Genomic DNA, 13,890 nt, shown 5'->3' with positions numbered 1-13,890 from the left:
ATAGCTAATAAACTCAAACTGCAAATTGCTTTTAAGACAGAGCCTGCTAGGCTAGCCTTATCGATGAGTCCATTATCAGGTCCAGGACACAAAACGTTCTTTCTTCTGTTTTCCTTCCATCTTTCATCCTCTTTCACGGTAAACTCGATCGAAAGACGATCTTTAATATCGCCAGAAATTTTTGAAAACAATTTGGTCGTCCTTGCGCTGCGTTTTTAGTCTTCAGCGCACAAGTCAGTCTCATAATCGTGGAGAACGTTTCGATCTCGATCGCTTGACGACGTTCGAACAATTTTCGTCGGGAACGAAACGACTTTCCGTGGACGATCGAACCAAGGTGTTCGAGTGTCGACCGTTTCGATGATATTCAGCTGAGGGAAATGAAAAATTCCGCCACCGCGTCGCGTGCACAACGCGCGCGTTACACATCGCGAGTCGATGACTAACGCGTTGGATAACTCAGCGCTATCGACAGAAGTGTCAGGAGCCGCGCAGAATTATTGTTATGTCGTCTGTGCGGGGGACAGGCTAAGATACTCGTTCTCCTTCGTCTGCGGCGGCTTCTAAATTAAACTTTGCTTTTGCTAGTCGGCTCTGCTCGATTATTCGATGGCAGAATTATGGCTGATGCCTCGGGAGTATCTGCTCGCCTCGTTCGCTTGCGATTTCGTGTTGAATGGTTTCAATTATTTTCTGTCGACGGAGAATTCGATAGAGGAAGTAGAAATCGTATGAAATAGTGGTGAGTGGTTCGTAATCAAATTACTTGGACTCGAGTCACTTTGAAGTATACTAAAAGAGAACCAAAATGGCGTCTGACTCGTTCTTCTTTATTCTTTCTAATTGCACCTTCATTTTCGTTAGTTTGGTCAAAGTTCGCGTGAACTGAGTTCAGAAATATTTGAAAGAATCTGTAATCTTCGCTCAAATCTTGAAAGAATATTTTAAATCAATGAAAAAATAAGCTATGATGAATTAAAATATTGCCTGCTTATGATTACTTCTCAGTTCTCAGCTAAGATTAAATAGCAGTTAATTTCTTTACGAATATTCGATAGTGTCGTTAATATTCCGCATAAAAGTCCTCTTGTCTTCATAATCAGTCGCTGAAACAAATTCCTCTGTTTATACAAACTTATCGTCCACCAAGCACATTATCGGATCTGCTCAAACATAATCACATTCGCATCGTGTTTATCGAGCAAACTCCTCGAAACCATATCCTTAGGAGCCCCAAAAGCAACAAGACCCGTCCTCTCGTTTTCCACCCCCGGGGATGTCTCCAATCCCATCAACCATCCCAGAGGCACACGTACGTTAACTTCGACGTTCACGCGCACTGTTTAGCCCGGGAACGCAAACTGAACCTGAAGAGGAAATCGCTCGTCTCGACAACTTGATCGAGATGAACCGTCTCTCGCTCAATTACGAATTAAAAAAGACATTTATTACTAGCGCAAGTGGTTAATTTCAGTTCGCACGTCCCCTAAACGCACAGAGCAGACGCGCGTGAAATACTGCAGGCAGTTTCGAAGTATTAGCAAAATTAAATTGCCTCAGAACGAACTCCCAAATGCACGTCCCTCGACTCAACCCTTTTGGAGTTAAATATTTTACTCACACACGAGAGTTACACGGGGTGCTTAACTAAAATGCACTGTACAATAGTGGCCTACATAGGAGAAGCAATTTTCCATCATTTTATATAAAAAAAAATGCACATCGAAATGTGTTTACAAGATGGCGCGTGGTACTATTAGAGAGACATTCATTTGACTGCTTTACGTTGACAGAAATCTTGACAACTGGTTTTTAAGTTCCCTTCTGAGAGTGTAGCGGCTTCGAGAGTGTGCACACTCGTCACTAGAGGGACATCATCGCTTACAGTTTCCCAAAAGTGCACAATTACCTATCTGTTCCAATACATACAACTTCTGACCTGTCCCTAACATCCCAAAGTCTAAGGCAGGGCCTGCTGGGTAGCCTTACTAATGAGTCTCTTTCGAGAACTCTTTGATATGACATTAAAAAGCTCTAAAAACGACTTCGTAACCTTGCACCCTGTCTCGAACATCCTGAACACGCAAAGAATAAACTCCTAGTCATAGAAACCCTTCAAGAGCAATCTTTCCTTACCCTTCATGAACCAACAGTCGCAAGCAGAAAAATCAGATATTGTCGCGATTAATTTAAAAAAGTATCTCTTCATACTGTACTCCATCACTCTATTAGTTATCTCTTAGAGTTTCTCAAAAGTCTGACCGAACGTTGGCTCTTTTTTCGAAATCGAGCCTCGTTCATCCGGCTCCTGGCCTTAATCTAAAGGATTATTACTTAGCTCATCTCTGACCAGCTCTCTCATTACCTTCTTCATCTTTAGATCGATTCGCTTAGGCATCTGGCTGGATTGGATCCTCGCTCGATCGATGATCGTGCCAGTTTTCAAAGATGCGCGAGGCCAGGCTGGAGGCTGGATAAGTTGCGTTCCCCTGCCGTTTGAATATTGATCGATCGCTCGGTTGCGGACGTTGTGGCTCGTTCGTGTTCCTGGTTCTGTTCTTCAATCCTATCGGGGATTCGCGGCTGGATACGAAAGTGGATGCTGCTGGTTTTGCCTTTCAGCGCTTCTTTCATGCTATTCTCAAAGCGCTGTTCATCTCGTCGTATTGAATATTAAATGCGTCACCTTCTGATGGTTCTTAATATAACTATTTTTTCATTCATCAAACACATATACATTCCTGTTCGTCTTATTAATACGAGAAATCGTCGTGGTTCTTCGTTTCAACCAACGTTATCCAAGCAAAACAAAAGAATAAATTGATGATGGATGATTTGAATGAAAAAGCAACGAGTTCACGATATTTCGCCAATTATAGCAAATTAGGAATGCAACATTTTATGTAAAACGAGGATGCATGGTTGTTGTTACTTTTATCTTTCACTTGAAATTGGAAAACAGCTCCAAAAGGGGGAATTAAAATTTGATTGGGCCAAGTAAAATCCGCGGGTTATGACAAGGACTAAACAAGTTCTTCGCAGCCATCTCTTCCCCGGGTAATTGACGCGTCGTAAACCTACGCGTGGATGGGGACGGGGTAATGATCCGGAATTTATGGCTTTGTTTCCTCGAACAAAAGATACTTGGTGCGGAATGTCTTCCGGGGAGAAAATACAGCGACGCTGAGGAGGACGTCTTCTAGTATTTTCTATTAGACTTCTTATACCCTGTGTGCCTATACTACATACGCGAACCTAGTGTTGACCTTGCAGAGAACGTCTGGATGGAGAACCAATTTGGTATAAAATTCATGCAGCCGTGTCATTGGATTTAGCGCAACGTGTCGTACGATTTATACGTATACATATATGTATGTAGAGGGTGGATCATTTAAAACAGGTCACCTGACCGGTTCGCTTATGTTTTATGACCGAGACAAACAAATGGGACCAATCTCGTTTGGTTCTGAACAGAATAAATCCAGCGTGACATTTTTTGGAAGAGATATCACCTCTTGAGTGCAGCATCTTCCAAAAATCACGTATCCTCAAAATTCTCTGCGACGAGAACTGTGCTCAACTGTGAGAGCCCCTTAAAGCCAACGAAGCTGCCAGGATCTTTGGTATCCGTGGCGCTAATTGACTTACGTCTATCCGCTAAGAATTTTCCAGGAAGTCAAGGTGTTAATCTCGCTCTGAAACTTTTCCTTTAGCCATCGATCGAAACTTGTACTTTGGAAAAGTGGTGAGGCTCGTGCATGGAATGCTGATGGTACTTCTCTTAATTATTTCTGGGATCGATTGCGGTGAACAATTCAGAGAATTCAGTTGTCAGAGATCCTTTTCCTCTCGACGTGATCGCACAGATTTCGCGTTTAGGTGGTTGGCTATAGTCGAGGATACGGACGCAGCTTCTCAAGGTCATCGTTCTAACGTCGCGCAGTCGAGAACTCGGTGACTGTGCTAATTCGTCGTGTACACACACTGAGAAGCGCGCGTATGCGATACATTTGTGTGCAGCCGCTCAGTCAGCACTAATCTCTGTATATTGGGTACCGCACGAGGCTTAGAAACCCCTCTGACGATGCAGAGCCTGTCATCTTTGAGGGGAGACTACGATTTCTATCCCTCCATCTTTTAATTCCAGTGTACACTAATTTTGTATGCGAGTTTTGCTCAAATTCAGGCTCGAACACTCATATTTGAAGTACAATATCCTTACAAACCTCCTGAATATTTAATTATATCGTGTAGAATGGCGCAGGTGGATGATTTTTAAATATGGCTGCCTCTATAACCTTACAAAGCAACAATCCAGTCTCATATTATTGTATTATAAATATTATTGCTAGTTAGATACGATGTGATTACTGGTGAATTAATATCGCAATAAAAGAGGGTGACCTTGAACGATTCTTACTTCAAGTATTGTAGGTATTAAGGGTAGTTATCCCTTTAGACACAGCTTATATCTGCAAGCTCAAGGCCTGCTAAAAGCTGCCACAATGCTGATTCTGGTAGCATAAATTGTGACATCGCGTGCCGTGAAAGCCACGCGAATCGTCATTACAGCATTATTGACGAATCCACTATCAGACTGTGCAGACGAAACGCCCCATTTTTTCACCCCTTTCTGCCTCGCCACTGTTCCCCACGATTTCGTTGCTAACTTCAATATTTCCACTCAACTTACTCGCTAATTTCGTGTTGGCGAAGTTTTGACTTCTGAAGATTCCAGGGCTCTCGAAACCTCGATCGAATCGGTTTTTAAAGTTTCACGAACTGGCGAGCGGTCAAGCGTGCACCCTGAGTTTGGAGAATTTCAGAACCCAATAAGAACGAAACCGATACCTCGCTGCTTTTGTTCATCTGCTTCTTCTTACTTTCTGATATCGTTTTTAATTCTATTCGAAGTGTATTCAGGGCTCTCACGGCTCATTTCCGAAAAATGCTCGAAGAATCGAGAAGCCACAATTTTCTGAATGTGAATTATTGCATTATGGCACGACGCTGCCTCTGATGGAATCATATTTTAGAGCTGCATGAGCTTGAAAAATGTATGAGGAATTTAAAATCTCTGTGAACTCTAACATTCCGTCCCTGTGAATTATTACACGCTGGTTTGCCGTCGTTCCTGAAGAAATCTTTTCCCAAGATTGAACGAGCTCAGGGAAAAAAAGTGCAACGCACTTCGAAAATTCTTCTGAATTAAAATCCACGCGCGCGATGGAGGCATATTAATTTTATTCAAGGAATAATTCTCGTTCGTTATTTGTCACACACTAAATTTTAATATTTAATTTTTACACAGTAATTTTTGAAAAGCACAATATCACGCGTGTAGAATTAAAAAGAGAAATAGTAGAAATACGATAGGTTGGATAAAAGCAATATCGAACGTTTCACTAAATATTTTCCAATTTTCAATTTTCAAAAGTACATTTATTTTGTACACGGTGACAAATTTCTATCTCTCTTCTCGCCACGTTCTGTGCGTCAACATAATCCTTCAAACTCTCGCACGCCCTCGCAGTTAGTAGATTTGCACTTGTCAGTGGCGCGCGTGTAGCACTTCGATGCGACGAGATGGTAGAATGGGATGATCGATAGATCCTAGATCGCGAGGCGTGCCTCCCTTTCAACGGCGCGAGAATTCTATCTTAAAGCGTTCGTCGGTGTCGCGAAATCCCATTTCACAGGTGAACGTTCGATAATACTTTCCTCGATGGAAATTTCGTTAGAAATACTTTCTCGCACAAATATTTCTCGTGTCTATTATAACCTTGGTGTGATTTTTGTAAGCAATTTCCATACTATTGTGACAATCCTCCAACACTCGCAACTAGAAAGACATCAAACATGGAACATCCTTTTCTGCAAGCACACATTTCCGTTTCCGTTTCCATAGAATGGAATTTTTGGCTTGTCTCTAACCGCCACGTTTCTAAGACAACTCCGCCATTTTGGTATCCTTACTAACGAGTCTTCTAGCAGTTCTAGAACGAAACATGCTTCACTCTCGTTTTCTTTCTCTTTAAATTTGTCATAACTAAAGTAATCGTCGAAAACGGGTGATAAATAATTAAATAAACAATTTCTAGCGTATTGAATCTGGCAAGGAGTTTGAGAACCGCTGGGTTAAGGGATATTAAACGCAAATTCTGCGGCTGTTCGCCTTGCAATTTGATCATTGCATTGATCAGTAATAATTAACATTGAATTGCTCGTTGGTCCCCTTTATCGAGTACTCTGGTGATCGATGGTGATGGACGAGCTGCTATTAGGGCTGGTTTGTTGTTAATTTGTAGTTTCCCTCTGCTTATTGTTCGTAATGACTCAAGTTTGACAGTGGGATACAGAGTAAATCTCTTTGATGGGATATACGTCATTGTTGACGTGAAAAGAAATATGGAATCTGAAGTTCTCGAAATTGGGATAATTTACCTCGAAAAAAGAAAAAAGTGATTTCTGTGATTCAACTTCGTTCGTAAATTATAAATCTGATACAAAGCTATGATATTTATTCAGATATCTGATATTCATATCAAGAGATTGAAAGCTTCCGTGTGTTAATAATTAATGGTAGATATAAATTTTTAATTTGTATTTAATATTTTAGCTATTTGTAGACAAGCAACCATTCTTTATCGTTTAATAATAAAGGTTATTCTGCTTATTATTAATTAATTTGAATATTATGGGAATTATCGATCGACATGCAAATTAAACTGAGACAAAGGAACGTAATACTCGCAGGATCGCGCGATATTCTCTTATTCTGAAGAATTCTCGCCCCTAATATCGCGATATAACACGACATCCTGCGTCTACTACAGGTGAATAACAATAAGATGTCCCGTCTGGAAGTTTGAACGCGCATAACTTGAATTCAATCCAGTCTGCACGAGGTAGGTGTCTTCTATCATTCAAATTCAAAGCTCGAAACGCAGCTGATAGAAAATTAAACGTCCACGTGAATTAATATTCCACTCATTAAGAATAAACAGAAATTAAGACCACATAAATTGCATATCAATTTTTCCAATTTGTTCGAGTATCCAATTACTCTTTCAGAAAACGTACAATTTCATTAAGAATCTTTACAATTAATATTCCAAATAAAAAATCATTAATTCCCCTTAATTAATAATAATCAATCCCTCTCCTGGTAAACTGCTATAATAAAACGTTCATGCCAAATGAAAATGTCCGGGCGTGGTAGATTTCACTGTCTGGAATCGTTTAAAATCGTTCGTTCTACGTAAATAATTCAGGAACGACAAATGGTACTTAAACGTCCACGTGAATTAATATTTCACTCATTAAGAATAAACAGAAATTAAGACCACATAAATTGCATATCAATTTTTCCAATTTGTTCGAGTATCCAATTACTCTTTCAGAAAACGTACAATTTCATTAAGAATCTTTACAATTAATATTCCAAATGAAAAATCATTAATTCCCCTTAATTAATAATATCCAATCCCTCTCCTGGTAAACTGCTATAATAAAACGTTCATGCCAAATGAAAATGTCCGGGCGTGGCAGATTTCACTGTCAGGAATCGTTTAAAATCGTTCGTTCTACGTAAATAATTCAGGAACGACAAGTGGTACAGTCGTACCATTATCGCAGCGAACGAGCGATGGTATCTCCGTTCGTTCCTCACTTATTCGCCGTTTTAATGCCAGTAATAACGCTATCGCGTGTTTTTTTACGGGCGAACAGTGACGTTAGGGTATCGATTCTGAGGGGGGTTGGAACCTAAGTCCGCGAGTATCGTAACGAACGTTTTTTGTTGTCGTCGCAGTCAAGGTTCCGCTATATAAAGAGCAGACCCGTCCATTTATAGGATAATCGAGGAATGCTTCAGTAAAAATGCATTGCGCCTGTACAGTGGTCGATACACGCGACTGGTGCCGTTTCGCGGATAACGCACTGCAAATCTCGTTGCATTCCGGGAATTATCGATACGATCTGGCGAGCTGAGAAATTCTGAGCTACCCGTGAAAAATCCCATTTACGCATCCGAGGTATTAACCTGAGTTCATTAGGAGCGTGGCGATTAATCCCACGAAAACGTGCTTGCGGAGGGGGCTGGGATTATTAAAATTAATCAGGCGCTTCTCAATTATAATATCCCGTTGCGTAAACATTTTTAACGATTAACGCGCACACCCGTGTGTTTTTTTATTAAAATGTTTGCGTTCGTTTAATGGGAATCAAGTGTATTTTTTTTTTTTTTTTTTTTTTTAATTAAACGCCTGATACTGAGAGGAGTTTGTTTTAGCTATATCCATTAGTTCCACGAGGATATCCATTAGTTTCCCTTTGTACACAATACTGCTTTTTAAAGCGCATTCCTTTCGATTAATGTCATCATTTTTGAGTGAACAAAGAATATATTTTATAATATAATATAATGGATTTGTGACGATCGTTTTTGTATCAAAGGGTGACTTGAAATTTCCTCGCGATCAATTTTCTTCGTTAATTTTAATCTCGAGTTTTAAGCAGCTATATTAAAATAGGATATTTTATATTTCATTATTGATGTTAGCAGATTTTTTCAATCCTTTAGGAGTGTAGTTAAAGTAATTTGTAGGGAAAGTTTGCTACGAAACTCGCACCAGTTAAGTGCAATTCTTAATGGTATCATGATTGTTTGAATTTCTGAGGAGCAAGTTTGTTAGAAATTCCTGGCTGCGAGAGGAAACTTTCGAATTGTTGTTAACAAATTTAACATCCAATTTGTTTCCGTGCAATTGATTCGGCATTGGGAATTCGATTGCACTGAATAGTGAAAAGGACGCAAAGGAACGGGCGTATCGCGAATCGATTGGTACGTGAGCAGCAAGTAGTAGAAACCAGTCTGGAATCAGACGTAGTGGCCACAGTTACTTGAAAGTATTTTATATCTATCCACATAATTATCATACCTAAACGATCGCAAAAAGTTCGTTAAACAGTAATATATAATATACTAATTTAATTTTAATATGAGTTGTAAGTAGTAAGTATCTATACTAATTTAGTTTTAATATGAGTTGTAAGTAGTAAGTATTAATACTAATTTAATTCCAATATGAGTTATAAGTAATAAGTACCTATACTAATTTAATTCCAATATGAGTTGTAAATAGTAAGTATCTATGTTTAGTCAGCCAAAATGATGAAGTTTCCAAATTCGAAAGGCTTCATTAGTGTTTATAGTCTTTTCCATTTAAAATATGGATTAATATACACAGTAGTATGTATATTACTGAATTCTTGTAAAATATTTTTAATGTATTGATTGAAGTATAATATTTTTAATATAGTATAGAAAAAATATAATAAATGTTCGAGGTATTCGAAATTTCTGACTATGAACACCTTTGGAATTCGTTCCAAGTTGCCGTTACTCGATCCTGACCCACTCTCAAGCGAGGCTCCTCATCCACCCCTATCTGCTCTTCATCTACCCCTCGAACGACTATTGTGGCGCGAGGATCGCATACAAATTGGCGGTTCGCTGATCGTACAGATCAATTAATGCTTCTCGTGTCGTTGAATATCGAACGCGGTTCTAAAACTTCAGAACGAATTAGAGCGACGTGTAAGCAGCAAGTAGAAGAGACCCATCAGTAGTCAGACCAGTGACGCCAGACAATGATTCAAGTATTCATCGATTCGAATGGTGTTTTATAAAGATTATTGTTTTCGATTCAGTGGGATTGTTATTTCCACGGACCGTCTACCGCAATTCGTGAGCAGATCGAGGCAATATTAATTATTTATTGATAACATTTCCATTGATGGAACAAGGCAGCGTTTGAAAATCGAATTTAAATTCCCCCTTTGTTTGAAGTATCTGCTGTTCGAAGCATCGCAGTATTTTAAATAATAATATCCTCTTCTTTGTCATCCATCCATTTATTTATTTGAATGGATTTTTTTATCGCGACGGGTCGTGGATGTTTCTCGATGCAAATTACCATCCTCTTACGTTCGTTTGTGTTGAAGGTACTCTAGAGTGCACCATTTTATTACCCTTTACTTCTTATTTAAGTCTCATATTTTGTATCAAATATATTTTTTTTTTTATATTTTATGTTTATAAAGATATTGTGTATTGAATATGTAACAACCATTTTTGTAAAATGGTTTCATTTACAGTTTAATATGAAGAGATTGTTGCGAAGGACCTGAGACGTAAGTTTATTTTTCGAGAGCTTTTATATTAATGTAAAAGGGAAATGGAATATTTTGTGCACTCATTTGGAAACGTTCCATGGAAACATCGGCGCAAGACAATGGTTGTTACGCGATTTTAGTGCGCGATCAGCGAGACGACGACCGGGCGAAATGCAATTTTTCCCCCAAACTCAATATTCGCGGAACACTCTGCGTTTTTAACGCGGCAACTCGATTATTTCTACCACGTCGGAATGGAACTTAGCCCGGAGGAAAATGGGAAATAACGGAATTAAGTACGCATCTACTTTATATCGTGGTTAAATTAATAAGAATGCAAATCGCCGCCAAACTGAATTCATTTTCCCAATAATTACGATTTTTATGTAACCTGCACTCCTTAAATAAAAATTTTATCATTTATAAACCTCGTCAATATTCACCTTAAAAGTCTTCTCGATTTTTTGGTTCATCAATTAAATTTATCCAATACAAATTCTTAAGTTCGTTATTTAAATACTTTTCAACAATTTTCTCATATTGATCCCTGAAAAATTAAATTATTTTTATACATTATTAATTTTCAATTAGCATATCTTTTGTTTGTGAACAATATTTGCTATGCTATCTCAAAATTCAACAACAACGAAAGCTATTTTAATTTAATAGTAATATGGGGTTTCAGTAGTAGAGTTTAAGTAGTACGAACCTACGCTTTGTCCGACAAACTGATAAAAATCCTTAATACAATTTTTCCGAATGATTCTACCATCGCTCCGTTTCAATTTCACTTCGACGATCAATTTCGAGCAATATTTCACGGAGGATTTCGAAAATTTTATTCATATCCAAACCGCGGATCGTCCATCGCGTATTTTATCCGAGGAGCCTCGGTCGTTCTCGTCCTGAAACTTGGCCATTTGCAAACAAACGAGTTTACCACGTCGAATCTTCGATCTCGAAGGATCAGATCAGCCGGACGCGATAAAACCGTGCCAGCTTTGACAATGAAAGCCGTCCCCGTCAGCTGGATCCTCCGGCTCGAGTATCCGATGGCGCTCCTTTCGATTCGAATTGAAAAATAGAGACGTCGGACGGTCCGAGCAGAAATTTAATTTCTCCTTTTGATCAACAAAGCGGCGACGTTTTTGTAGCGGATCCTTCGTTCCACTTTCCAAATAGATCGCAGCCTGAATATGTCAAAAGGCTCTCCTCAAAGTGAAAAGAGACACTGGAGTTGCCTTCATTTTTTTTTTTTTACGATAGTAGATTTAGATTCTTTCTTGTAGCGATTCTATGATCTCAGTAGTTCATTTGAAGCAATTTTTCAACTTCCAACGTTGAATATTAGACTATTCTGTAATCGAAATATGTTCATCTTTAAATGATTTCATTGATCATCCCCTTAGATTTCATTCTCCAATATCAGAATAGTTTTATTTGCAAATTTTCAAAATCATTTCCTTATACTCTATGTAACATTTAATGGAGCTACCTTCATATTGTTTTTTTTACAATAGTAGGTTTAGATTCTTTCTTGTAGCGATTCTGATTTCAGTAGTTCCTTTGGAGCAATTTTTCAACTTCCAACGTTGAATATTAGACTATTCTGTAATCGAAATATAGTCATCTTTAAATGACTTCTGAAAGCATTCTTCATTGATCATCCCCATAGATTTCATTCTATAATATCAGAATTCCTATATTTGCAAGTTTTCAAAATTATTTCCTTATACTCTGTGCAACATTTAATCCACGGTTGATTGTCACTGGCGCCAACAGGACGGATAAAATAAACATCCATACACGTCGTAAACCTAGCCAATTCGAAACTCTGCGGCGAGGAAAGACGCTCGAAGGGGTGGTTTCCTTCCGCGTTGGGGAAACGTCAGTCGATGGCGTAGAACTTGCCAGTTAATTCGATACCCAGGCCTCTGGAACTTCGTCACAGGGAAGCCTCTTCCCAGTCCTCGATTCGAATCAAAGTCGTCCTATCCTATCCCCCCTCAATCGAGATGTAAAAGTAATTCGCCAAGGAGCTAATAAAAGTTGCGACGATTGTGCTCGTCGTGGTCCGTTGAAACGCGCCTCGTCCTGAAAACCGACGCGCTGCGAAAGGTTTCAGGTCTTCTTTTTTCACCCCACTTTCGACCCCACTTTTTTTTTTCTACGTCCAGGGAAAAAGTTGGAAGTCGATCAGCGGAGCAAAAGGTGATCTCCAGTCGTTCGCTCGAAAGACCCTCATCCGCGAAGATGTAAGGAACACCTCGAGGACGGAAGAGTAATTTTCCGCTCGGTTCTAATTACACCCGATACGGACGCGAGTTTATCGGAGCTGAAAATAGACTTTTCGCTTGTTTATTGCGGTCCCGGTAATTTGTGGCGTGAAAAATATGCCAGTTCAAAAGGGTATCCCTTTCAAATTGACATTTTTGTTTTTATTTCCATCGCACGACAAATTTTGCTTCGCGTTCGTTTTCTAGCTTTGTTACTTGGGGTAGTGAATTGCGAAATTTGGAATATTTCTGTTGCTCTGTTTGTTGTTTTTTAGAATTTTCTAGTAAATATTGAAGTGTTACGTGTATCAAATCTGAAATAAACAGTGTATTCTTATAATACGTGTGAAATTACTGATGGTCTGACTTTTGGTTGACTTTTCTACTGAATGTATGACTGACATACAACTGCTTAATTAATAATAATAAATTATTTCTTAAGACTATGTCAAAAGCAATAAATCATTCGTTGAACATTATTTACAATATTAATTAACAATTTTTATATTTAACTGTTCACAGAGAGACAGAAAAAAAATTCGAAATTATTACTGAAGCAACGCTAGATTCTATTTTCCACGTAACCAATAACATTTTCTATATTATTTAAACTATAACGCGATAAATAATTATAAAAATGTTTCGTTGCTACACTTCTGTTTCTCGTTAATAATACACGTTACCTTTACCATGGAATATCATACCAAGCTCAAATATTATTGCTCCTTTACGTGCCATTGAAATGATTAAACACGAATTTAATATGGCTGAGTCTTGCCGCGAGTTTAATTAAAGCGTGGTGGAGGAGAACTTCTCGTCGTCCCGTCGTTTCTTTCTCTGACATCGATTCACCCGTTTAATTATACGTATACAGATCTAAATAATAGCCTGACAACACTTCTACGAAACTTCGAAACGGAAAGAGAACATTTTGCGATTTCACAAGCTCAAGGAAAATTCGAAAAGAAAAAAAATAATCATGTAAATCTTTTTCAAATTATTGCAAATAATCAGCACGCACGTGCTTTCATCGTTCTCGATTTTACAAGCACAAGGAAAATTCGAAAAAAAATCAAAACAAAAAAAGTACTCACGTAAAACTTTTTCACACTATTGCAAATAATCAGCACGCACATAATTTACGTGCTTTCAACGTTCTCGCCTTTGGTTAGAACGTTTACTTTGCGTTGCAGGTGAAAACGTTAGAGACGAAAGATATGATCGACTGCCGCGATCGAGGAAAGATGGCGCGGAGAAAAGTCGTGAGGCGGGGGTTGAACAAAGCGACAGTGACAATGGGCTGTCTATAGTCAGACGCGCTTTGCATCCGCTATAATAGTCCCCATTCTTCTCTGGGACTTCGGATACGTGCATTATTTGAAAAATAGCCCGGCGAAAAGTTGCTCGACTTAATAATACCCTGAAAAGGCTCTCG

At 38.7% G+C, this 13,890-nt stretch overlaps 1 protein-coding gene across 1 annotated transcript in view; it reads left to right on the top strand.

The window, feature by feature from the left end:
* The window catches only part of LOC143430014 (octopamine receptor beta-1R), a 71,211-nt gene that overhangs the window by 40,215 nt on the left and 17,106 nt on the right, over positions 1-13,890 (top strand). The window lies entirely within an intron of this gene.

Source organism: Xylocopa sonorina, chromosome 12 (assembly GCF_050948175.1).
Source record: "Xylocopa sonorina isolate GNS202 chromosome 12, iyXylSono1_principal, whole genome shotgun sequence".
Classification (NCBI taxonomy): domain Eukaryota; kingdom Metazoa; phylum Arthropoda; class Insecta; order Hymenoptera; family Apidae; genus Xylocopa; species Xylocopa sonorina.
Note: the sequence above shows the minus strand (reverse complement) of the source record. Positions and strands in the feature narration are given on the sequence as shown.